This window comes from Hibiscus syriacus, unplaced genomic scaffold (assembly GCF_006381635.1).
Source record: "Hibiscus syriacus cultivar Baekdansim isolate YM2019G1 unplaced genomic scaffold, ASM638163v2 tig00020478_pilon, whole genome shotgun sequence".
NCBI lineage: Eukaryota > Viridiplantae > Streptophyta > Magnoliopsida > Malvales > Malvaceae > Hibiscus > Hibiscus syriacus.
The window spans coordinates 22,567-50,536 of NW_024062493.1; the positions used below are offsets into that span (position 1 = coordinate 22,567).

A 27,970-nucleotide genomic window follows, 5' to 3' on the forward strand; every position below is an offset into this window, starting at 1 on the left:
CAGATCTCCTCATCACATAGGAGCAGCGTCATCCTTAGATAACCAGACTTCCTCATCACGTAGGAATCGTGTTATCTCTATTTATCCCTAAAGATGGCTAGACGTCCTCATCACGTAAGAACAATATCATGCACCGACCAGATCTCCTCATCGCGTAGGAGCAACATCATCCTTAGATAACCAGACTTCCTCATCACGTAAGAACAGTGATATCTCTATTTATCCCTAAAGATGGCTAGACGGCTTCATTATGCATGAACAATGTCATCCATCGACTAGATCTCCTTGTCGCATAGGAGCAGTGCCATCCTTAGATAACCAGACTTCCTTATCACATATAAATCGTGTTGTCTCCAAACTTACCTAAAAATGACTAAAACTCTTCATCGCGAATGAGCAATGTCGTCTTCAGCAACAAAATCACCTCCAAATTGACTTGATTTCCTCAACGAGGAGGAACAACATCATCTTCAACAAATAATCTATCTAAAAGTGGCCAGATCTCTTAAACATGGATGAGTAGTGTCATCTTTAATATCAAGTTTCAAAATGAAAAGGAGAATCGAACAAAAACTTATTGTCTTGTTATTTTTGCCCTATTCTTGTTAACATAAGAATGTGCAAAGAGGGGCAGCTGTAGACACCCGTTTTTGTCTAGTTTTAAATTATTATTATTATTACATTTTTTGCAGGCCTATATTATAAAACTAACAAGTCGCCCAGCAGCCCAGTACAAGTTCACCTAGTTCAAGCATCCAAACCCAACAGTAACCAAACCCGACCCAAGATCAACCCATTTTAGGCCTAGAATGAATCCTATTTGGCAAACCCAAATAGATTAGGGTTTTCACCCTAGTCCTCCACCAACAGTCGTCGCCGCCATCAGTAGAAGATAGATCGTCTGATCTGTCACTTGTGAGATGCAAACGCCCAACTCTTCAACTCTTCGTCGGTACGTGAATGTAACATCCCCAACTCGTACCCGACCCGGATACGAATCCGAGGTGTCACTTTGACTATTCAAAACTTTTAAAAATTATAAAAATTATGAAAATTCAAACTTTAATTAAAATAAAGTTAATAATTTACATAATTATATTCAACACATTAAAAAAACCGATCCGAGCATATGTAAATTACAATTTGTCTACATGCCAACACCTTTGATACAACAAAATACATAATGTGTAATTTACTTCTGATCTGATCTTCGAGTATAGATATAATGTTCTGCAAATCCTAGGTCTGATCCTCCTGCTTCTCAGTACCTACGTGTAAAACGCTTACACGTTAAGTCATAGACTTAGTGAGGCTTAAAATACAATAATGCATTTCTTAATGTATGAAGATGTAATTCAATCATTTCATGTATCATCATAATTATCAATTTATTATTTAAGAATATCACATATAATATATTATTAACAAATAATAACATAATATCTTATAAAAAATAAACTCTTTTATATTTTTTATGTGCCCTTGTATATTATTGAGAATTTAAGGTTTGTGAGTACATTGAGGTTGTGCACATATGCTGTCACCACAGCTCGTATAAGGGTCCACTGAGTGGCATGTGAAATTTATCCCTAAAGACCTCATGTATGTCCCGAAGGACCTATGTATATGTATAGAAGGACCTATGTAACCCTCGACTCTTGGCGTGCCAACTATACCTATAGCTCTCACATCACATGACATGGGCTTGAATATTTATATGTTCCATATAGTCACTTAATTCATCATATATTCACGTATTCATATCATTTCTCTTATAACCACATATATCTTATCTCATGCCACATATCACATATACATATAACCATCCATCTCATATCATATAGCATATGTTCACATGAATCATATATCATGTATCAAAACATATAAACATATATCACTTATGCACGTGTTTATAATGATCATAATATATGTATGTTCATAACTATTGGACCATGAAAGTTTAACATAGGAAATAGACTTATCACAAGTCTTATTTCCATAAAAACTACATTTATACTATAGTATACACTCACCTTAATCCCAATCAACCTCTATAAATTTATCCTTTTTAATCGATCCTAACTCTTCGGTCGTTTCGGAACTTGCGTATACTTGATATCTACGCAATCATATATTGGATATGAATATCAGAATTCTAAGTATCATAATTCGATCCTTAATAACTCAAGCTAAAAGAATGGCTTTATACAATTTTCCACTTTGAGTAGTATCGGTAACCTATGTATGGTACCGATACTTCCCTAGCTGTGGTTTCGATACCAAGCCTGGGTATTGATACCCTTTTTAAAATTTTGTAATCCTTATTTCAAAATTATACCGATATTTTCCTTATGGTATCGATACCCTTGGTATCGATACTACCCCTTAGATATCAATACATCTTGAATAACTTATCAATTTTTAGCTTGTGATATCGATATTGTTCAACCAGTATCGATACCCCTACACCAAATATCACTCTTTTACCCTTGAAGTATCGATACTAGATGAATCAGTACCGATACTAATAGCCTAGAAATCACTTTTTAAACCCGAAATTTACCAATATCATCCTAAACCTTTCATTCCTTTACCCCTTTCATACACTTAAACTCAAATACATATACTCAAATCAATTTATATTCATATAACACACCTTTATCTTCAAAATATCATCTTATATCTTAAAATTAAGAATCCTATAAATTTTCCAACATGTTTTAATTTCAATTCTAACACTTCATACTTCTTAATTTAGTTGATGACAAGTTAAATTTAGTTTCAAATTTACTTACTAACTCTCTCCCAAGATTTCACTTATAAACCCATCCTCTTGAATCCTTTCTAACTACTTCATCTTTTGATTTTAAGACAACTTAAGCTTTCCTTAAGCTTAAGTATCATCTAAGGAACATAAACCAAACTAAAATTCAATTCAAAATCAATTAACAAGAAAACTCACTTTGCTTATGGTAGCTCACGGCTGAAAGAAGAAGAAGAAGAGAGTTCTCTGGATATTTCCTTTATTTTCTTTCAAACCTCTACATATATATATCCTCATCATATCATATTTTAATTCCTTAATTGATCAAATGACCATTTTACCCTTCTATTTATCCTTCTTTTCTATTTAATCCTACATAAAATTTTCCATATAAGCCCCTAAACTTTTTAATTTATCTACTTTATTCACTAAATTATGAAATTTTACAAATTGGTCACTAACCCGGTATTTGGGATGTTACAAATCTCCCCCTTAAAAAAATCTTCCTCGAATTTTTATTGCACAAAGAGATGGGGGTATCGATTTTTCATATCCTCTTCACGTTCCCACATTGCTTCCTCTACCTTGTGATTCCTCCACAATACCTTAACCAATGGAATCGTCTTATTTTGTAACTCTTTCACTTTATGAGCCAATATTTGTACTGGTTCTTCTTCATAAGTCAGGTCAGGATGAATTTCTATCTCTTCTGGTGTCACAATATGGGAGGGATCATACCTATATCTCTGAAGTATAGAAACATGAAAAACGTTATGAATATTCTCCATTTCCGGTGGCAAAGCTAACTGGTGAGCCACTGGTCCAACTCTCTTAAAAATCTCATAAGGCCTAATAAATCGAGGACTAAGTTTTCTTTTTCGTCCAAACCTTAACACTTTCTTCCACGGAGACACCTTTAGGAATACTTTATCTCCAATTTGAAATTTTATCTATTTCCTCTTAAGATCAGGATACGATTTCTGTCTATCAGCTGCCGCTTTGAGATTATTCTGAATTACTTGAACTTTCTCTTCCACTTCCTTAATCAACTCCGAACCAAGAACTTCACGATCCTTAAGCTCGTACCAGTTCAAGGGCATATGACACTTCCTCCTATATAAAGCCTCATAGGGAGCCATTTTTATGCTTAACTGGTAACTATTGTTGTAGGCGAATTTGGCAAGTGACAAATATTTTTCCCAAGATCCTTTAAACTCGATCACACAGGCTCTTAACATATCTTCTAGAATCTGGATACTCCTCTCAGACTCTCCATCCGTCTGGGGATAAAATATTGTGCTAAAATTCAATCGAGTTCCTAACGTTACCTGTAAAGTTTTCCAAAATCTCGATGTAAATCTAGGATCCCGATACGAAATAATCGAAACTGATACACCATGCAATCGTATAATCTCCCTGATGTACAATTCAACATACTTATCCATGGAGAAATCAATTCTTACAGGAATGAAATGGGCTGACTTAGTTTATCTATCCACGATCACCCAAATTGAATCTCTTTTGTTCGGAGTTAAGGGTAACCCCATCACAAAGTCCATCATCACATTTTCCCATTTCCATTGAGGAATAGACATTGGCTGCAATAGTCCTGACAGAACCTAATACTCAGTTTTGACTTGCTGGCAAGTTAAACACTTGGACACAACTTCCATAATACTTCTCTTAATTCTTGGCCACCAATATTGACTCTTGAGATCCATATACATCTTGTTTCCACTTGGTGCATCGTCAATGGACTACAGTGAGCTTCTGTTAGCAAATCAATCTTTAACTCATCATCATCCGGAATCATTAATCTCCCTCGATAATACAGATTCCCATAAGATTTAATTTCATAATCATTAAGCTCTCCATTCTTTACTTGTTGCAACCTCTTCAAATACTTTTCATCTTTAGTTTGTAATTCTTTAATTCGGTCCAGCCATGTTGGCTTAAGTGTCAATTCCGCACATATTGCACCATCATCATTCAATGACAACTTGGCATCTAGAGCTCGTAAGGCTGCAAACGTGTTTCGACTTAAGGCATCATCTACCACATTTGCTTTTCCCATATGGAAATCAATTACCATATCATAATCTTTTTTAAATTCCACCCATCTTCTCTGCCTTAAACTCAACTCTTTCTGGGTCATTAGATACTTTAAGCTCTTATGGTCAGTATATAAATAGCAACGTTCACTATATAAGTAGTGACGCCAAATCATAAGAGCAAACACTACTATAGCCAACTCTAAGTCATTCGTTGTTTCATGTGGTTTCAATTGTCTAGAAGCATAGGCCACTACTTAGCCTTCTTGCATCAGTACACATCCTAAGCCATTATGAGATGTGTCACTGTAAACCAAAAAATTCTTACCAGACTCAGGTTGAACCAAAACTGGAGCTTCTGTCAAAATTCTCTTTAATGCTTCAAAACTTTCTTGACATTCCGGAGTCCAGGCAAATGATACATCTTTCCTCATCAACTTAGTCAAAGGTAAAGCTATCATCAAAAAGTCCTTAACGAAGCTTAGATAATATCATGCAAGCCCTAGAAAACTTCGAACTTCAGACACATTCTTTGGAACTTCCCATTCTAAAATGGCTCTGATCTTTTGAGGATTAACACAAATTCCTTTTGCATAAATTACATGTCCAAGGAATGTCACTTTATTCAACCAAAACTCACATTTAGATAGTTTGGCATATAGCATTTTATCTCGTAGAATCTGTAAAACTATCCTCATATAGGCACTATGTTCTTCATTCGACTTCGAATACACTAATATATCATCGATGAAAACAACTACGAATTAGTCCAGATAAGGTTGAAATATTCTATTCATCAGGTCCATGAAAGTAGCTGGTGCATTCGTAACTCCAAACGACATAATAATGAACTCGTAGTGACCATATCTCGTTCTAAAAGTTATCCTCGAAATATCTTTCTCCTGAATCTTCAATTGATGATAACCAGAACGTAAGTCGATCTTTGAGAATACTGAAGCTCCCTTCAATTGATCAAACAAATCATCAATTCTAGGGAGGGTATACTTATTCTTGATAGTCACCTTGTTGACCTGCCTATAATCAATGCAGAGATGCATCGACCCATTCTTCTTTTTAACGAAAAACATTGGAGCTCCCCAAGGCGACACACTTGGTCTTATAAATCCTTTATCCATCAATTCTTGTAATTGAATCTTTAATTCTTGCAATTCTTTCAGAGCCATTCTGTATGGAGCCATTGCAATAGGTGTTGTTCCAGGTATGACTTCTATTTGGAATTCAACCTCTCTATCTGGAGGTAAACATGGCAACTCTGCAGGAAAGACATCAGAGAACTCTCTGACTATGAGAATTTCTTCTAACCCCTTTTTCCTTGGTTCTAGTTTCCATCAAATTAGCAATGAAACCCTGACATCCTTGTAGCAATAACTTCTTAGCTGACATCATTGATATTACATTTGTCAATGGATAGGGGTGTTCATTTTTCGGTTTTAACCGAATTAACCAACCAAACCAAATTAGTTCGGTTAATTCGGTCGGCCACTGAATCAGTTCGGTCGGTTAATGGTTAATAAATTTTTTAGAATTCACTTAACGGTTAATTCGGTTCGAAATCGGTTAATTAACTGAATTAACCGAAATTAAATTTTAAATATTAAATATATTATATATAATATATGGGCTCAGCCCAAACCATTTAAAACCCAATTAATAATTTAAGATCCAATAGCTTTTAAACCTAAATCAATATTAATTAATTAAAAAATCCATATAAAATTTTTATTTTATAATAATATATTATTTAAATTAATTGTAAACTAATTTTTTGAATTAAAAATATTTAATTTTTATATAAATTATAAAATTTTAAAAACATTCGGTTAATTCGAAAATTAATCGAATTAACCAAAATTTATTCGGTTCTGTTAATATTTTCAAAAAAAGTTTGGCTCGGTTAACGGTTAAAGAAAAAAAGTTCGGTTAATGGTAATTCGGTTCGGTCGGCCACCGTTTTAACCGAATGAACACCCCTACCAATGGATTCCATCTTTCACTGAACACTATAACTTCCACTCCTTCTGAACTAATCAACGTTACTCTCTTCAGTCCATAATCGAAGTTAGCATGATAACGATATAACCAGTCTATTCCCAGTATCACTTCAAATTCCTCAAAGGGTAATTCCATCATATTAGCAGGGAATTCAATTCCCTGAATCCGTATGGGACACCTTGACACACTCTATTTACCCGAGCATTGTGCCCTAACGAATTTGTTACTATCACATCACTATTAGTGACTTCTAATTGAATTCCCAATTATCTCACCAATTTACTGCTAATATATGAGTATGTAGAACCCAGATCAATCAATATCACAACATATTTATCATACAATAGAAAAGTACATGCGATTATTTATGGATCATCACGCTCTTCATTGGTCATGTTATACACTCGGGCAGTGGAGCACACTTCTTGTTGAGTAGAGGACTCATGCTGACTTATTCATCTACCCCTTTCTCTTCCTCTCTGAGACATCAAAGCAGATCGCTCCGACAGAGCAGGCTCTCCGGCCCTCAATGGACAATTTCGCATGAAATGTCTCGTTTCCCCACATCGAAAACAAACTCTAAATTTTACTCTGCATATTCTGCTATGGCTTCTTTCACAAAGCTGACATTATCTAACTTGACCCTGATGTGCTCTTCCATCACCAGACCCTACTGATTGAGTCTGCCTAACTCTCATCTAATTTGATCCTCTAAGAGAGGATTCCAATGACTCAAACCTTTTATGAGATCGAAGACCAGAATCCCTGCCTCTCTTAGATGGTGCAAAACTTGATGAAGCCCCAGTTCTTTTGGACGGTTACATTATTTGCTCTCTAAATCTTTTATTTTGAGCTCTCTCCAGAGCTTTAGCACGATTAACTACCTCTTGAAACGAGGACAAGTTCAACATGATCAACATTTCATTTAACCTCAGGCGTAAGCCTTCAACAAACCACTCGCATGCGTCCTTTTCAATTAGAACCAATTCAGCTGCAAATGACTTAATTTATTGAAATCGTACTCGTATTCCTATACAGTGCGATTCTATTACTTTAGATTAAAAAATTATTATTTCATCTGCTTAATGAACTAATCCCTATATACTTTTACTTGAACTCTTCTAAAAACAAAGACCATGTCATCTGGTCACTTGTCATCCTTATAGTGACATTCATCCACCAAATTCTCGCTTTCCCACAGAGCAAGGAGACCACTCCATCTAACTTTTTTGTATCAGAACAGTGGAGTTCATCTAACATGATCTTTACATCATTGAGCCAAAGGTCCACATCAATAGGACCTTTATCGGTTTTACCTTTGAACTCAGGAGCTCCTAGTCCTTTCAACTTTTTATTATATTCATTCTTTGAGTTGAGGGAACAGGAGGTTGGAAACGCGTTAGAATAGCGTCCAACGTCCTGTAGAAAACATATTGATCTTGCATAGGCAGTCCTAAATGTGCCTGTTCTTCACCTTGCCTGTCCAGAGTAGGTGAATTAGTACTCTCTACTGGCCTATCATCTCCCGCTTTATTTTGGGAGTTATCATGTCCTGACATCTAATAAAATATAACTATATAGTTCTATTAGTAAAATAGCATACTCAATACCCCATCAGATCAGACGTTCTTACTATTTTGTTGGCATTTATACATTTAAAGACACTCTAGACTTCGGTTTATGCCTAGAATCGACTAAACCATAGCTTTGATACCATTAAATATAACATCCCCAACCCATACCCGACCCGAATACGAATCTGAGGTGTCACTTTGACTATTCAAAACTTTTAAAAATCATGAAAATTCAAACTTTAATTAAAATAAAGTTAATAATTTACATAAGTATATTCAACACATTACAAAAACCGATCAGCATATGTGAATTACAATTTGTCTACATGTTAACATCTTTGATACAACAAAATACATACTGTGTAATTTACTTCTGATCTGATCTTCGAGTGGAGCTATACTATTCTGCAAATCCTAGGTCTGATCCTCCGACTTCTCAGTACCTACATGTAAAATGCTTACACGCTAAGTCATAGACTTAGTGAGGCATAAAATACAATAATGAATTTCCTAATATATGAAGATGCAATTCAATCATTTCATGTATCAACACAATTATCAATTCACTATTTAAGAATATCACATATGATCTATTATTAACAAATAATAACATAATATCTTATAAAAAAATAAACTCTTTTATATATTTTATGTTACCATGTATATTATTGAGAACTAAATGTATGTGAGTAGTTTGAGGTTGTGCACATATGCTACACCACAGCTCGTATAAGGGTCCATTGAGTGGCATGTGAAATTTTTCCTGAAGGACCTATGTAACCCTCGACTCTTGGTATGCTAACTATACCTATAGCTCTCACATCACATGACATGGGCTTGAATATTTCTATGTTCCATATAGTTACTTAATTCATCATATATTCACGTATTCATATCATTTCTCTTATAATCACATATGTCTTATCTTATGCCACATATCACATGTACATATAACCATCCATCTCATATCATATAACATATGTTATTTACATATGTTCACATGGATCATATAGCATGTATCAAAACATATAAACATATAAACATATAAACATATATCACTTATGCATGTGTTTATAATGATCATAATATATGTATGTTTGTTGAATTATATTTCGATATAACAAATTTAAAGGCAAAATGTTTTTGGACTTGAATTGAATTTATTCAAAGTTTTAAAAAGGTTTCAAAAATAATTCAAAGTACATTTAATTTGAAATTAAGCACAAAAATGTTTTAATGAACAGTACCGATACTGTGGGAACAGTACTGATACTATGTGAACATTAATGAACAATACCGATGCTCAAAAACATCGAATGTAAAAGGTGTTCCGATGCACTGCTACAGTGTACCAATACAATCACTGTTCATGCAGCCCAACGGTCATAAAATTTGAATTTAATGAAGGGGTATCGATGCACCTTGATAGTGTACCGATACACTCTGTTTTGGGCAGCCTATTTTTGTAGAAGAATAATCCCCAAATGGCTCCAAAACATCCCCAACAGCTATATACGATTTTAAACTCATTCCAAGCTATAAATACAAGCTGAGGACACTTGAAGAAGTAAGAGAACAACTATCCAAGCAATCAAATACAAGAGAAGAAGTTTTTCATTCTTATTTCATCTTTCTCTTGTAAATATTTGTTCTTATGAGCTTAATTCTTGTAAACACCTACCTTTGAGAGGTTTATTTGTTTACTTCTTTTATCCTTTTGTAAAGGGGAAAGGTTCTAGCTTAGCCCATGTAAAAGCTAGGGAAAGGTTCTAGTTTATCCCGTGAAAAACTAGGGAGTTGTAAAGGTTATCTCTTTGTCCTTAAAAAGAAAGAACAAATTAGTGAATTTGTTGAAAAATCCTTGGTGAGGAGCTAAGGTACCGGATGTAGACTTGGATGAGAAGTCGAACCACTATAAATCGCTGTGCAATTCTCTAACTTTTAATCTCCTTACTCCCTAAACACAAAAACAGTTCCGACCCCTCTTTGCAAACCATTTCGATTATCGATTCGAGCTTCTAAAAATTCCAACAATGTTTATAACTATTGGACCATGAAAGTTTAACATAAGAAATAGACTTATCACAAGTCTTATTTCCATAAAACTACATCTATACTATAGTATGCACTCAACTTAATCCAAACAACCTCTATGACTTTATCCTTCTTAATCGATTCTAACTCTTCGGTCATTCTGGAACTTGCGCATGCTTGATATCTACACAATCATATATTGGATATGCATATCAGAATTCTAAGTATCATAATTCAATCCTTAATAACTCAAGCTAAAAGAAAGGCTTTATACAATTTTCCACTTTAAATAGTATCAATACCCTATGTATGGTACCGATACTTCCCTAGTTGTGGTATCGATACCAATCCTAGGTATCGATAACCTTTTTCGATTTTGTAATCCTTATTTCAAAATGGTATCGATACTTGCCTTATGGTATCAATACCCTTGGTATCGATATTACCCTTTAGGTATCGATACCCCTTGAATAACTTATCAAATTTTAGCTTGTGGTATCGATATTGGTCAAACAATATCGATACCTATACACCAAATATCACTCTTTTACCCTTGAAGTATCGGTACTAGATGAATCAGTGCCGATACTCATAGACTATAAATCACTTTTTAAACATAAAATTTACCAATATCAACCTAAACCTTTCATTCCTTCACCTCATTCATACACTTAAGCTCAAATACATATACTCAAATCAATTTATATTCATATAACACACATTTATCTTCAAAATCTCATCTTATATCTTAAAATTAAGAATCCTATAAATTTTCCAATATGTTCTAATTTTAATTCTAACACTTCATACTTCTTAATTTAGCTAATGACAAGTCAAATTTAGTTTCAAACTTTACTTACTAACTCTATCCCAAGATTTCAATTATAAACCCCTCCTCTTGAATCCTTCCTAACTCCTTTATTTTTTTATTTTAAGATAACTTAAGCTTTCCTTAAGCTTAAGTATCATCTAAGGAACATAAACCAAACTTAATTTGAATTCAAAATCAGTTAACAAGAAAACTCATATTTGCTTATGGTAGCTTACGGCTGAAAAAAGAAGAAGAGAGTTCTCTGGATATTTCCTTCCTTTACTTTTAAACCTCCACGAATATATATATCCTCACCATATCAGATTTTAATTCCTTAATTGATCAAATGACCATTTTACCCTTCCATTCATCCTTCTTTGCTATTTAATCCTATATAATTTTTTTCATATAAGCCCCTAAACTTTTCAATTTATCTACTTTATTCACTAATTCTAAAATTTTACAATTTGGTCACTAACCCGGTATTTGGGATGTTACAGTGAACCTCATTGATCATTGCCCCAGATGTGTGAGACATTGAGAATGACTCCCACGTCGCCGTCGTCAGCAATACATGCCAAACAGTGCAACAACCCTATCAGACAGTCAATCTACCAAATCTAAAAAACCTCATTTTAAAATACCTTAAATCCCAAAAATCAGGGATTCCCTTACTAAATCAGATGGACTATACCCCTACCCAAGAGAGTTCATCATTATCATTGAATATCAACCATAAATCAGAGGACACAAACAAAAAAGGGAGGATTCGGACGAAAAGAGAGAGCAACCATATCCGAAATAAAAAATAGATTAGAACAAAAAAACCCACACACACCGAGAGAAAAATCCAAGAACAACTAAAAGGAAAAAGAAAAAAAACCAAATAGAGAAGCCCATACCTTGGTTCGAAGAACATCGGAAAGCTGAAAGGTCGTTGGTTTTTGGAGTTTATCGGAAGGTAAAACCTAGATCTAGGGTGCTAGGGTAAGTTTTAGGCTAAGGGGGCTAGGATACTTGTTAAAGAGGGTGTGGGGAGTGTTTTGGAGGAATGTTACTCCTTTCAACCGCGTTGAGCGGCCGTGAAACACCGTCGATGAACGACTGTCCTCTCTCCCCCGATGAGAGACTTGAGAGAGTTTGAGAACTATCTCTTCCCTCTATTGAAGAAGCGAAGAAAATGAAAATGGTGGTCGATTTTGGCCTTTAATGTGTTATATATATTAAACTTGAAACGACGTCATTTGGGAAGGTTTTTAGCGTGTTTTAGTGCTTGGTCTAATAGAACTTTAGGCCCCTGGTCATTTGTATTGATTCATTTTAGCCATTAATGAAACTTTGTTTTCTTTGATTTTGAGCTCTCTATTTGTTTTACATTTTATTATTGCCCTTATTGCGTGAAAAACATATTTACGCTTATATTCTTAACTTGGCCCTCTTATTTTATTCTGTTTAGGTTTAAAAGTATATGTTTTATTAAACTCATTTTAATCAATGTCTTTGTGTTGTTGTGTTCTTGGTTTAATTTCTATTGAAAACCTGATATTTTATTTTTTTTCACTTTAGTCCTGTGATGTTTTGGATTTATTGTTATGATAGTATGCATGTTACATAATATTTACATAGTGGCTATAATTATTGAAATGTTCTTTGTTATACCTCCAAAGTTATTGTTCTTAGCATTTGATCATTTTATCAAGTATGATTAGTTTTCTTTTAATCCATTTGTGTATATGCATTTTAGTCCAAATGTGTACCCTTGTTTTATTAGCATTCTATTTTACAATTTATAGTTTGTGCATATATGTGTGTTGTTAGTCATGTTTGCATTATAAAATTATTTTGTTCCTTATATGTTTATAAGTATGTATTATATAGGTTTGTTTGATACATTATGGTTTCTTTACATATTTAAGTATATGTTTTTAGCTATTAATTAATTTATACTCCTCTATTTGTTAATATGTTTTTTATTCAAATATTTTCAAGAACACCAATTTGTAGAATGGGCATGGAAAGTATTGTTTGATCGAAGTAGTGTGATCCGATACGACATTCGAACAAAATGTGAATTTGAAATAAATCGATTTTATTTTTCTAATTAATTCTTTTTTTTATTTTAAGTTGAACAATGCAATGCATGTTTCTATAAATAGCGATTTATTTTATTTTATGCAAAATGTCGATATTCGATTTATATTTTTTAAAATCAAGGAGGGAATATTCTTTTAAGAAAGAAATAAGAAGAGATAGCCTTCCCGTCAGAGGATGAGCGAATCTCGATATTTCTTTTCAAATAAAAGGATTTTCCCTAATAAATAATTTGAAGCGAATTAATTAAATGAATCATATTTTAACTTTATATTTGATTTATAATTTCTACTACCGCGATAATGTATAAGCGACTAAGTACCAATTTTGGGCGCTGTGAGGATGTTAATCATTCCTCACGCGCAACCGACTCCCGGACCCGTTAAATCGGATTTTTGGTAAACGCATACTAATTTTTTATCTTAAAAAACGATTTTTCTTAAAATTGTTTTAAAATACATTTTTAGGTATTCGACCTACCTAACCCAAAGGTTGATGACGACTCTCATTCAATTTAATTCAAATTAATTTAAAATCGCTAATTTTTCAAAATAAAGTCATAATTTTTTTTAAACTTAATTGTTTAAAAAATGGTTATGACATTAAGGTTTTTCAATTTCTAAAAATAATAATTTTTGAAAATAATTAGAACATAGGACATAGTTCAAACTTAATATTGACAGTGAACTTATTAAATATTTAAATTTTAGAATCGAGAGATAAAGAATTATTTTATTTATTATTTTAATATTGACAGGGTTTGATATTATTTGTTCTCAATATTTAACATTATTCTATTATTAACCCTTTCTTACATTCCAATTAGTCGTCTCTTCCTTGAGTAATTGAAGTTTTGATTCGAATATTCTGTTATTATTTATTAGTTGCCCACACTGGGAAGATTTTAAGGTTTATAACTTGATATAATTCTTTAAGGTAAATTATATATTTAATATTTAAACTATCAATTTTGATCCATCTTAGTACTTAAACTTTTAATGTTTTAAAATCATGCATAAAATTGTTTCATTTTAGTACCACAATTCAAAATTTAATGTTAAGTTTTGAAAAAAATTAAAACTTTACGTACTAAAACGGGATAAAATTGATAGTTTAGGTACTAAACTATTATATTTTTAGCGATGTGATATTAAAATGAAACAAAAACTAAACATTATATATGATTTTTGAAAGAAAAATTAAAAATTTAAATACTAAAATAGATCAAAACTGATAGTTTAAGCATTGAATGTGTAGTTTACCCAATTCTTTTAATAGGTTTGATTATTTTCTCTAAAAGTTTTCTAGAATCAAGCCCACTTGTCCGATTGATAAATCATGTTAGATTTTGGTTGAATTTGAAAAATAATTTAAATATAATATTTATTAACATTAAAATGTATTTTAACGTAGATATATATTAATATCGATATATTTTAATTTAACTTTATTATCAATTTAGTTAGTACCGACTCTCATAATTTAATTATTATTATATTTATAAAAGACAACAACAGTACACAACGATACATGTGTCTCAAGGAAGAAGCTTCCGTTTAAATAATACCACAAAAGGCAACATGCATACAGTCGAATGTTCAATTCTGTTGGGCGGCGGCATAATAATATAGGGGTAAACTTCATTATTTGGCTATTTGCAACCAATTTTACCTTATAGTTATTAATTTTTTTTTTGTTAGAGACCGTAAATGATCTTATGATTATAGAATGACGTTTGAGATTTCTGTTAATAAATTAGTAGTTATTTAAGTTAGATGTTAATTTGATGACTTAGATATGATAATCGTTTGATATTTTCGTATCAAATTTTATTGTATCAAAGTTAAGAAGTTAACATTCAACTTAGAATATTGTCAATTTTTAACGAAAAATGACTAGTTTGAAACATAATGAATAGTTTAGTGACTATTTTATAATTTTTAATTATAGAAAGAGACTAAACAAAACAACTCTACAATTAAATAGTCATTTTATAACCTTTAATAGTCGAAAAATTTAATATACATATAGTCAGTGGACTATTTACGATTTTTACCCTAATTTTTTAGATAAAATTATTTTTAATGTTATATTTTTATTTCAATTACTGATAATTTAAAAATAAATGGTGATATCAAATTAAGTTAAAAACGTGGCTAAATTTTATAGAAACACATGCCATCAACTTAAAATTACGTCAAAATAGTATCGAAATAAATGAAATTTGAGGAAATAATGTGAAAATTAAATAATATAAAAAATCACTACAATATTACATGAATCTTTTAATGATCAATGATTAAAATAATAAACATCACGTTAATAGTGATCTTATGAAAAAAATAATAATTTGGACTCAATTATAGAAAAAGAAGCGAAACAACAAAATCCCACGGCAGTGTAGGGACGGAAGAGCGGTCTTTTAAAACTGCGGCTGTCTTCTCAGTTCCCACGTTGTTCTCGTTGTAGCATTTGCTCCTCAACTAGGGCCGTAAACAACCTCAGCTCAATTATTCGACTTGAAAATTATAATGTAACATTTGAATCGGCTTGAAAATTCGTAAGCCTAAAAATTTTAAACTCAACTCAAAATCATGAATTGAAACTTGAAATAAAAATATCATAAATTTAACTCGATTGAAGCTCAAATTTAAACTTAAACTTAAATCTACAGTACATGAATTGAATATGTGTTCGAAGTAGTGTTCGAATATGTGTCCTCAAGGAATAACAACAATTCATTTATCACGAATATCACTTGTTTCGTGCTCACAACTTACAACCTTAAATGTAAAGGTTAATTATATTAGATAAATTTCTGACTGAAATTTTAAATTAATTTTAATTTTTATAATTGAATCCTTAAAATATTAAAATACATAAATAGTTTATCGACTATAGGGTGTTCCTTTGTTGAGTTCCTCAATTATTAAAAGTTACAAAATGATCATCCGACTATAAAGCGTTGTTTTGTTGAGTCCCCGACTATTAAAAGTTATAAAATAATCACCGATTATTCATATATTTCAAACTCGTATTTTTCTGTTATAAAATTGATAATCGTCTGAGTTGAACGTTAACCTGTCGATTAAGATAGATAAAAGCATTTGTTCGACGATATAATATTTTAAGCACTGACTTGACAACATAATATAAATAGAAAACACATCCACAAAATATTCTCAAACTGTTCTATGATAAGATTTTAGCATGTCCTAGTGAGCAAGTTAACGTCCAGTAGGACGACCACCAATTCTTTAACGAGAAATTACAAGTTTGGAACAAATATGAATAGCCGAATGAGTATTTTGTAACTTTTAATAGTCGATGGACTCAATAAAACAATGTCTTATAATAAGAGGATCAATTTATAACTTTCAATAGCCAGAGAACTCAACAAAGCATCACCATATAATTGGGGACCATTTGTGTACTTTACGTAAAGGAATTAATATATATCAATAATTTCTCATTAATCTAACATTATCCTAAGTGTTAAATGTTAACTCGAATTTGATATTAAAAATATTTAAAACAAGTTAATCACAATTTAAACACATACATGTTACAAAAGCCCTGAGATCTGTTATTTGAAAGCCACAAAAGTTGACAAAGTTGAGAGTCGAGCCGGTTAGAACCTTGTAGCAGAGCCAGAAAGCAAATATGAAATGAAAATGCATAAAGTGGGAATTGGGAATACCACCATAAAGGTTCAAGGTTTTCTTATCATAGGCATGATAAGGCAGTTGCATTTCATGTTTATTACAAGTTTTCAGTTTTGAAACTACTAAACATGCAGCCTTTAGCAACCATAGGCACCTTCCTGCTTGATGTCAGCTGCATCCGCGGCTGCTTCATCGATATATATCGTACTTCTTGTGACAATGCTTCAGAATTTTCTGTAAGAACAATGCCAACAACTATCAGCATCGGAATTAACTCGAAACAATCGCATAGAAGTTGGATTGCCATTTTGAGATTACCCTACAATGCAATATCGAAAAAACTGGTCAGACAGCATAGAGGTTGCTTACTTTAGTGCAATTGCTTCCGACTGTGCTCACTGCCACCGCAGGCTTCTGGTTAAACGTTTCTCCGATACGAGGTAAAAAAGAACCACTGCTCGATGATAATGTTGCCTGCACCATGTTGCCTTCCTTAGTACCATCAAGGCTTCCCTTGGTCAGGGAGAACCCAAAAAGTCTGCAGCTATTTTCACACGGTGAAGAAACTTGAGCAAATGCAGCAGATGGTTGTATAGGACTATGAGTATTATAGCCCTGCATCGAGGAAGACCATCCACTTCTACTCCACAACAATCGACCACCATTTCGGACGACACCAAGACTTTCATTTCCTCGAGTCTCCTCCGCAGTTGAGGCTTTTCCATACGGAGAGCTTACGAAAAGTTCTTGACCTTGCAAGACCTTATGGAACCGGAAATATTCCTCAAAGCCAACACCTTTATAGGAAATATCAGGATTCACCAATGGCTCTCTACCAACATTTCCTATTGCAGCAGTATCAAAACCATTAGAACAAGGAAAACTGTGTCGTATTTCAGATCGATGCATGTTTCGACTACCAGCAACGTTGTAGAACGGGTCGAAACCCGAAATTTCTTGACCTTGCAAGACCCTTTGGAACCGTAAAGGTTCCGTAAAGTCGGATGCTCCAATTCCATCTGTTAGAAGAATGAAGGACCAAATCAAATAAAGCTGCATGACATGGGAAAGAGATTTAGCTATGCAGAAGAACCTACCAGGAACTATTAACTCCGATTCTCCTGATGGCAACCCAACCCTATTCCTTTTCAAGCCGGGTGAGAGCAAGTTGTTGGAACTATAAATAGAATCAGATGGTTCTATTTCCCAGGGAGAAACCCTGCCATGCCTGTTGGCGTCAATGTCATCCCACCTTACCTACGAAAATGAGTCGGAAAGAACTATTATGAATCCTAACATTGTGAATGAAAGAAACTGGTTGGGAGGGTTGCCCTATAATGGTCCGATAGATCAGAAACATACCAACAAGCATCTCCACTTTGAACTAGGCCATCTAACAGGATCCAAATCGCCAATTCCCATTATGAGTCCTGTGTTTCTACAAAAAGAATATCAATTAAGGCCCTGATAGAACTGTGGTGTCAGTCTACCTTTTTCAGGCAAAACAATATATAATTTCAACTCGAAAGTCGCAGGTTCAATCAGGTCGCACCTTCGTTCTGCTGTTTCAAACTTCATTTTGAACCTCATTCCAAAAGAAAAAGATTGATCGAGACTCCTCCGGAATTTACCAATTGGTACTATGAACTCCGATTAACTAGCCCTGCTACACATCAACAAAATAGTTGTAAATTCTTTTACTCACATTCGAATTGCGTCCTCTGAATATTGCTTGTCACATATCTTAATGGTGTAGACGGTAACGTACCTTGGATTGTAGTAAATACTGAAAACACTTTTCTTAGATACAGCATGGACCACATCTGCAAAAGTGTTGTGGTTCAATTGCTTGCTACACAAAGATGGAAAGGAAGTGCCATTTTTATCGGATTCCCAGCTTCAGTTCTCCATACTCACCCCTGCCAGAAACACTAAATAAGATTACAATAAGCTATTAATTCGGCCTTAACGAAAGGGCGATTTCGAACCTAAGAAAAAGCACAGCATCTCCAGGGACGAGCTTCTTCTTGTTTACAAAAGCACTCCATCCAGAAGTGAGCAAATGCCTCCGTGGTTGCCCTACACATCCCAAAAATGAATAGCTAATCAATGCTTTGATCCAGAAGTGTCATCCATTAAATTTAGAGCATACCCCTAAAGATGTGTCGAAATCTCCATTCCATGCCGTGCAGATCTTTTGCAACAAGCTCCTGTGATGGCCTCTGCTTATTATAATCCTATAGATCCAGTCAACTCAATCTCAAAATGGCTATACAGACGAGTACTTCTCCAAAACGTACCGAATTCTTTGAAAGAGATACAGAAGAAATCAAGAACAAAAATGTAGAAATAAAGAAAGTGCAAGTGACTTACCAAGGGAGGGAAGCAATCTTCAGCAGCTCAACGAGGAATTGAGAAGCCTCCATGAGTACTGGTATCAGAAGCAGTAAGGGTCTTGCAGAACATGTGCGGTGTTGTTGACTTAATATCTGCTTTGGAATCGGCCTCGTCACCGTCTGCCTCCGCCTTCCCGTCTTGCAACATTCGCTCAGTTTGCTGCATTGCAAAACTTACACAAAATCAGACCCAAAATTTCAGAATCAACTTCAAACAAAATGAGAAGTACATTAAACAACAAAATGATGAACCAGATTTTAAAAAAGGGGTTAAATTCATCATTAAACAATGATTTTTAATTCATAATGATGCCATTGTCCTATCCCTATCAGTTTAAAGAAAATGTGTTATGGATTGAAGAGAAATAGAGAAGATTACGAGAATAGAGATGATAGAAGAAGAGAGAATTTAGAGAAAAGGAAAGTTCATCATTCATTTCATAAGGGAAATGTTGATTACACAGCAGGTATTTATTTAGTTACTAGCTAGTACGGGAAATCTAACAATTCCAGGTGGCATTCTGTACTAACAGAATGCTTAACCAACTGCTTCTTATCCTTCTTTTGGTGCTGCAGGTATTGGGCCATCTTGATAGGGCCACTCCATCTCGTCTGGTGCTCCTTAGTCTGCTCCAACCCATCAGATAAGTGAGACACATGACTCCCTCGTGCTTCAGACCCTTTTCTGATTTCAATTCCCAAATTACTCTCCTCAATCCCTAACCCTCGTTCCTCTATTCCCAAATCCTCCTCGTTCCTTCGTTCTTCCTCTTCTCCTCCGACCATGACAATACCCACCCCTCGAGACGAGCCTTGTCCCCAAGGATCAAACGCAGTAAACTGTCCCTTTAGAGTCGAATAATCCTCCCCAGTGTCATACTCTTCATCGAGATTCTCCCAGCGACCCAAAAGTTGAGTCACAGTTTTGCCATTTCTGTTTACAATCCTTCTGCCCATAATCTTTAAGGGTTTGATTTGTAACAGCCCTTTTTCATCAACTGTTGGAGGCTTGGTGACAGCAGTGGATGAATCGCCTATGAACTTCTTCAAGAGGCTCACATGGAATACTGGATGCAAGCGAGAGGAATCTGGTAAGTCCAACCAATAGGCTATTGTTCCTATTTTTTCCAGAATTCCATAAGGTCCATAAAATTTCACTGCTAACTTCAATTTCCTTCGCAGGGCAATGGATGTCTGCCTGTAGAGCTGCAAATTTAGGTATACTTCTTCTTTGAATTGAAACTGTCTTTCACTTCGATTTCTATCAGCATGTTGTTTAATTTTGTTTTGTAACATATCTGGGACCTTATACACTGTTAATTCTAAACACCATAGCAGAGTAGGTGGTTTATCTGGATTCACACTCACTTCATACAACACTGCATCATTGTTTTGTGAAACTATGCTCTTCCGTATATCTTTTAGCCTCTCATTTCTTCGTTTCAAGGTAACAAGTTGCCCAACTCGAATATCATCAAAATGGAGGGGTAGAAACCCAATAGCTAGGCATGGTCCTTGGATTGGCAGCTTAATAGACCCAAACTTAGACCCCACATACTTCTTATATTTGCCCCAAACCCATTGTTGGGTTTCAACTGTTAGAATCACTGCCACAACAGTTAGTTCAGCACCTTCTATTTCCCTTCCGATAAGAGCAATTATCTCCACCAGTTGAAGTTTAAGGAAAAAATTTCCAATTGGTTCAAACATTCTAAGTTCTCCAACAACCAAATCTGATCGAACTGATGTGTACCCAAATAAAAAACGACTGTTATAATCTGCAACAGTAACCTCATAAGTTTTAGCATTAACCACATTGACAAGAATAATTTTTCTGTCAATAATTTCTCTATACCAACTAAGGAGAGTTGATCCTTCATAGCCACTAAAATATTCTTCCACCCTAGAGTATATCCTTAAATCCATAATATTCCGACGTAATACACCCACATAGTCCAATAGATGAGTAAGCATATTCCCAATAGGTTGAGTTTCATTTGTAAGTTCCCAATCCCCGTAGTTCTCCACAACCTTCTTTGTTTTCTTCTTTTTCTCAATGTTTTCATCTTGACCAGACTTTTTAGCTTCAACTGGGTCCCCATCAACTTTGACCTCTTTATTGATTCCCTTTTCCTGCCATGTATAAATTTGGAAAGAAACAATTTGTGAATAATTCTTCACAAGCTTTTGAGGCCATTCTGGAGTTGTCTCCTCCCAAATAGAATAGGAGCTTTCATTTACTTCTCCTTCCCGTACGTATGATTTCGGACTCTTTGTTGAAACAACTACCTTGTCAGAAACCAAATATGCTGAATAGAAATCAACTCCAAACTGACTGATCAAATTGTTGTTTGTACCAGCATCTTTGCTTTCCTTCACAGCCTTCAAGAACTTAGCAGTTCCACCCTGTTTAATTGTTCCAAGACAATCAACAAGTTCTTGTTTTATCATACCCAAGCCTGAATCAATAATTGTTATTATCCCACTGTCTTTATCAATTTGGATACGGATGTCAAGATCAACAGCTTCCTTTAAAAGCTGAAAATCAGTAACATTTAGATACTCTAACTTGTCCCCATAAAACTCAACGAATTTGCCAACAACACCATGCTTCCTCAGTATTTGTGTCACGGTTATAATCAAGTTAGTAGATGTCACACCATTTCTTAATTTTCCAAATAACTTTAATCCAACAACACCAAGTAAAACCATGCTCATAGGCTGACCAAGCATGGCTGCCTCAGCTTCAATACCACCAACTCCCCAACCAACTACTCCAAGACCATCTATCATAGTTGTATGGGAATCAGTTCCAACCACATTATCGGGGTACAACATTCCGTTGGTGTTGAAAACAACCCGCCCGATATATTCAAGATTAACTTGATGCACACTACTAGAACCAGGAGGAACAACAAGCATTTTATGAAAGCCAATAGATCCCAACTTAAGGAAAAAAAATCTTTCCTTGTTACTCTGAAACTCAAGTTCCATGTTTGCTTGTACTGCATTTTCTGATCTGGTTACATCAACTTGAACTGAATGGTCAATGACAATATCTACAGTAACCATAGGATTAATTGTATCACTGTCAAGTTTGTGCATTGCATTACGCCTACAAGCAAGGTCAACCTCAGCAAGCACTCCAGTGAAATCGTGGAAGTTTTCGCAGTTACGAACCGCAGATTCAAGCAAGATTCTAATAGAGTATGGCAGTTTATCAATCCTTGGATCATTCAGGGCAGGCAAGCTGTAGAACCTTCCAAACTCGCCACCACCTGGTTTGGAAACACTTGTCAACACTGCCTTAAAGGAATGTTCTGTAGCAGATTTTTGGCACTGTAGAATTTGAGTTTTATAGTGGTCCATCCTCCATCCCGTATCATAATAAGGGACGATTCTCTTTCTTAGTGCATCTGGAATCTCCATTTGATTTTGAAGTTGCTGTGCAAATTCCAACCTAATCCATTTTTTTGTTCTGTTCATGTAGAGGTTTATCCCCTCGACATTGAACTCACATTTGATGAATTTATCAACACCACCTGTGAAAACTTGTCTTAACATTTTGTCATTACTGCCATGATCTATCCAATGCTGAAACGTTAGCTTAGACATTTTTTCAAACAGTTTATGCCCTCTATTGTGAAGTATCCTAATATCCTTGGCTGTGAACTCATTAGTGGAGTCACCATGTGCTGGTTTAGATTTTAGGATTTCAGATTCACTGATCTTATATGAAAATCGAGATTCATTCTTCCCTGTCACTAACATAGGTTTCTTCCCATCAGTCTTAGGAAGGTTAGGAATATTTACCTGTTTATTCTCTGAACTGATTTGTTCTTGTAGTTGTCTTCAATTTGTTTTTGAAGTACAGAAAAATCAGTTTCAGCCATATTCTGGTTTGTCTTTGTCACACCCACTGAAAAATTGCCAGGAATTGAGGCTCTAGATACCAATTGTTATGGATTGAAGAGAAATAGAGAAGATTACGAGAATAGAGATTATAGAAGAAGAGAGAATTTAGAGAAAAGGAAAGTTCATCATTCATTTCATAAGGGAAATGTTGATTACACAGCAGGTATTTATTTAGTTACTAGCTAGTACGGGAAATCTAACAATTTCAGCTGGCATTCTGTACTAACAGAATGCTTAACCAACTGCTTCTTATCCTTCTTTTGGTGCTGCAGGTATTGGGCCATCTTGATAGGGCCACTCCATCTCGTCTGGTACTCCTTAGTCTGCTCCAACCCATCAGATAAGTGAGACACATGACTCCCTCGTGCTTCAGACCCTTTTCTGATTTCAATTCCCAAATTACTCTCCTCAATCCCTAACCCTTGTTCCTCTATTCCCAAATCCTCCTCGTTCCTTCGTTCTTCCTCTTCTCCTCCGACCATGACAAAATGAAGCACCTAAGGTGAAGGCAACTTGATTCAAACTGATTATATGGGTAAACCATACAAGAAAAAATAGAATAAAACTCACCTCATTTTCAGGAACCAGTGAAACTTGAGCACAAACCTCATCTGTTTACATGGACCTCATCTGCCAACAAAAACATAAATTTTCATAGCAATGGAAAGCCCAAAACAAATCATAATTAAAACCAACAAAACCTCAAACAATAATTGAATTATTATTTAAAAAATCCAAACTTTAAAACTCTCCCCTTTAAGAAACCACATGTAGCTAAGCTTACATGGAGCTTGACATCAACAACCCGACAAAACAGATGAGGGGGAAGATCATATGCTGAAGCTAAGCCTGAAAAACCGGGAATTTGTTCCAAGTGTCCCTGAGGGAAGTACACCACTATGCTTCCTCTCTTTGGCAAAGATATAAGTGGACCAGCACAAGCATGCCAAAGCTCTAAACAAACTGAAGAACTAAAACCAGAAGCACTTAGCACCGAAGATGGGGATAAAGAACCACACAACGATGATTCATCCTCCCCGGTCGTGTTCAGATCGATTAAACACCCCATTGAGCTGTCAAAGAAAAAACGGGTTTCTCGGTATAAGGTGAAGAAAAGCTTCAGTTTTTGCACCGGAAGTAAGTTATGAAGGAGAGGATATTTCATGGCTGCATATCTAGAGACTTGTTTTCCAAGGTTAAAGAGTGCAACTTTGGCATAAAAAGGGTGAAGCTCTGAAAAAGAAACCAAAAGAGGAGACTTTTTTGTGTAATGGTTGATGGGGTTTAATCATAATTAAAAAGTTAAGAACAACATTAGATGTTGTAGATACTTATAATTAGATATGTACATATAAGAGGACAATTTATATATATATATATAGTGTTTTGAAAACGGGATTGGATCAGTCGGTTCAACAAAGAATCACTGTCTAGTCCGGTTCAATCTATACCGATTGAACCGTTATTAGTGAATCGACCGGAACCGCTAAATCGTTCAGACCGAAACCGCTGAACCGTTCAAACCAGACCGGCTGAAAACCGAAAAAAACCAGAAAAAACCGTTAATTTTGTTTTTTTTTTTAAATTAAACCAAACAACGTTGTTTGTTAAACGACCCAAGTCAAACTCGAGTATTGCTGAGCTCGACTCGAACTTAAAAACTTTAAAAGTAAGCTAAACTCGACTCAAACTCACGAGCTAAAAATTATTAAGTTCAACTCGAACTCGAAATATAATATTGAAACTTGAACTCGAAAAGGCTTGAACTCAAAAAAAAATTTAGAAGCTAGATTGAAGCCTAAAATTCGAGCTTGATTGAAGTGAAAGAATAGTTCACTCAATGTTCACCAAAAGGCTCAATGATTTTGAATGTCAAATTACCTCTATTATTTATAGAAGTTAGTTGGGATGCTCTTCTATGTTTCTTAGCTATGTGGGATTATTTTGTTATCATATTTTTACTCTTTAGACTTTTGGGATGATCTTCTATGTTTCTTAGACATGTGGGATTGTTTTTAAAAAAAATTATACCAAACAATATTATTTTGTTATGATTTTTTAGCCCCAAATTTTTTTTAATTATAGTTATATAATTATATTTATTATTTAATATGTTTTACCTTAAATATTATGTTGTGGTTAATTTGAATCATTTTGTTTCACTTGATTTTATGGTTTTTAACTTATATATGTTATGACTTGCTTTGAATATGACTTGTAATATAAAAAATTATTTTTTATTAAATATTTTTGATATTTTTATTTAATTTTTTAAATAATTATGACCGTCATCCGGTTCTTTCGACCGGTCGGATCGATTCGACTGGTTGAACCAGTGAATCGATAGCATGACCGGTTCGCTAACCGGTCCGGTTCTAAAAACTAGGGGTATGCAAAATTACTCGACCCGCCGACCCGGATCTAAAAAACCGGGTAATTTTCTAAAAACAATTACCTGGCCGGGTCGGGACGGGTACCCGGCCCGACATTTCCCGGGTCAGGCCCGGGTCACAAAATCTAGTTTTTTTCGGGTACCCGGTTACCCGAGTACCCGGTTAATTTTTATTTTTTATATATAATTATATAAAATATAATGAATTATTTATATTATGGATTATTATATTTTGTATTTCGAACTTTTAAATTTTATGTTCAGATATTAGAGTATGTAATTCGAAGTTTTGAACATTTAAATTTGTGTATATATTTTTTTAAATTAAAAATTTAAAAATAAAAAATTAAAAACCAGATATCGGATACCCGATTATTGAGTACCCGTAAAATCCGGATACCCGATTACCGAATACCCATAACATTCGGATCGAGACACGGGCCGAAAAATCATCGACCCGAAAATTCCAAATACCCAAAAATCAAATACCCAAAAATCCGAGTACCCAAATTTGCACAACCTTCTAAAAACCTATGTATATATATAGATGTGGAAAGGTTGTTGCTTTTTGATGTTTTTATATTTTGAGCGTTTCTTGAATGAAAGCTGTTGACCAGTAGCAGCAGTGCTGCAAGTAAAAGTAACCAAAACTTGATTTATTAGTTAACCTCTGATTATAGAATACAAAATAGGGTAAAGTATATTAATAGGTCACTGAACGTTTAGGTACATTTACTTTAACTGCCAATTTTTTAAAAGTTGCATGCTCGTCATTAAACTTCTCATTCACTCTCTTTACTATTATTGTTGTAATGTCGTTAGTTGTTAAAACAAACTCACATGTTCCATTAAAATTTCTTCTAAAAAACTTTTAATAATTATAATATTTAGCATGAATCAAGTTACTTCAATGATTAATAATTGTTATTTTTAGTGATCTTAAGTTTGAGCACTAAAGACTATGAAGTATTTGACCGTTTATTCGTACTCCTCAATAAACAAATGACTTAATTGATTATAATTTATAAAAATGTAACTAATTTGTATAGATGGGATACACTTAATTGAATCGACATAACTTCGGTTAGTTTAGTTAGTTAATCGAATTAATTGAAATTGAATAATTTGAATTATTAATTGTATACTATATTTATTATAGGAAAATTTTACAACGCTCGACGAGTATCGATAAACACCATTAATTTAATTTATAAAACTTTAAAATTATAAATTACTCAACGTGTAATTATAAATTAGTTAAAAATCTAAATATAAATTGTTTAAAATAAAATATTAATTACATTATTTTTATAATCTTATTTTAAATAATAATTAGATCAAATATTAACTCCTAGATAAAAAACACTAAATTCTTTTTTCTTGCTTTGACGCGGTGGCAGTAGCGGTGACGGCAATGACAATGATAGCAGAGACGACGACAACATCAACGACAACAACAGTAGTGACGATGATAATATCAATGACATCGATAGCAACAACGATGACAACAGTGGTAACGATGGCGATAGCAACAATAGCTGCGACAATGACAACGGTGACAGTGGTTACAGCAACTTCAAAGCAAAAAAAAAAAAGAATTTAGAATTTTTTAATTTAGGAGTTAATATTTGATCTAATTATTATTAAAAATAAGATTATAAAAAAATGTAATGTAGATTTTAACTATTTTATTATAATTGTTTAGATTTTTAACTAATTTATAATTATACATTGAGTACTTTATAATTTTAAAGTTTTAGAAACTAAATTAATGTTACTCATCAAGCGTGGCAGAATCATCCATTTATTATATACTATAAATCATACTTGCACTATATTTAACACCTTGAAGACTAGTTTACAATATTAAATGTTTAAGGAACTTTTAGTACTGTTTTTCCTTCCATAATTCATGCTTTGGACAAAGTTTTGACTTTGATTAATAGTTTGTTAGGCCATTATGATGCGTTGTTAACTTGGGTAAAAAGCAATGAGAAATGCAGGACATTATGCCTAACCAAACATGGAATATGATAATCGTGTTTAGAATTCATGACCCTTCTCTAATCTGTATATATTTAGGGTGATAAAGAGCTAATCAATGTCACTACTCTACACACCCCTTTTTATCTGGATATTACATTATTATTATTATTTATGTTATTTACGGGCCCAATACCCATCAACCAAGCCCAAACCAATCTAACTCTAATCTAATAACCTAACTGATAAATGTAATTAAATAATTCTGATATAAAATAGGA

General features: G+C 33.9%; 1 long non-coding RNA gene and 1 pseudogene across 1 annotated transcript; one reads left to right on the forward strand and one right to left on the reverse strand.

Annotated features, from left to right (window-relative positions):
• Positions 1-17,348: 17,348 nt before the first annotated feature.
• On the reverse strand, positions 17,349-24,084 carry LOC120209837 (annotated as a pseudogene).
• A 238-nt stretch (positions 24,085-24,322) lies between these two features.
• On the forward strand, positions 24,323-24,537 carry LOC120209836. Its single transcript, XR_005524446.1, has 2 exons — positions 24,323-24,405; positions 24,438-24,537. It is a non-coding gene; the product is annotated as an uncharacterized LOC120209836 (long non-coding RNA).
• Positions 24,538-27,970: the final 3,433 nt, after the last annotated feature.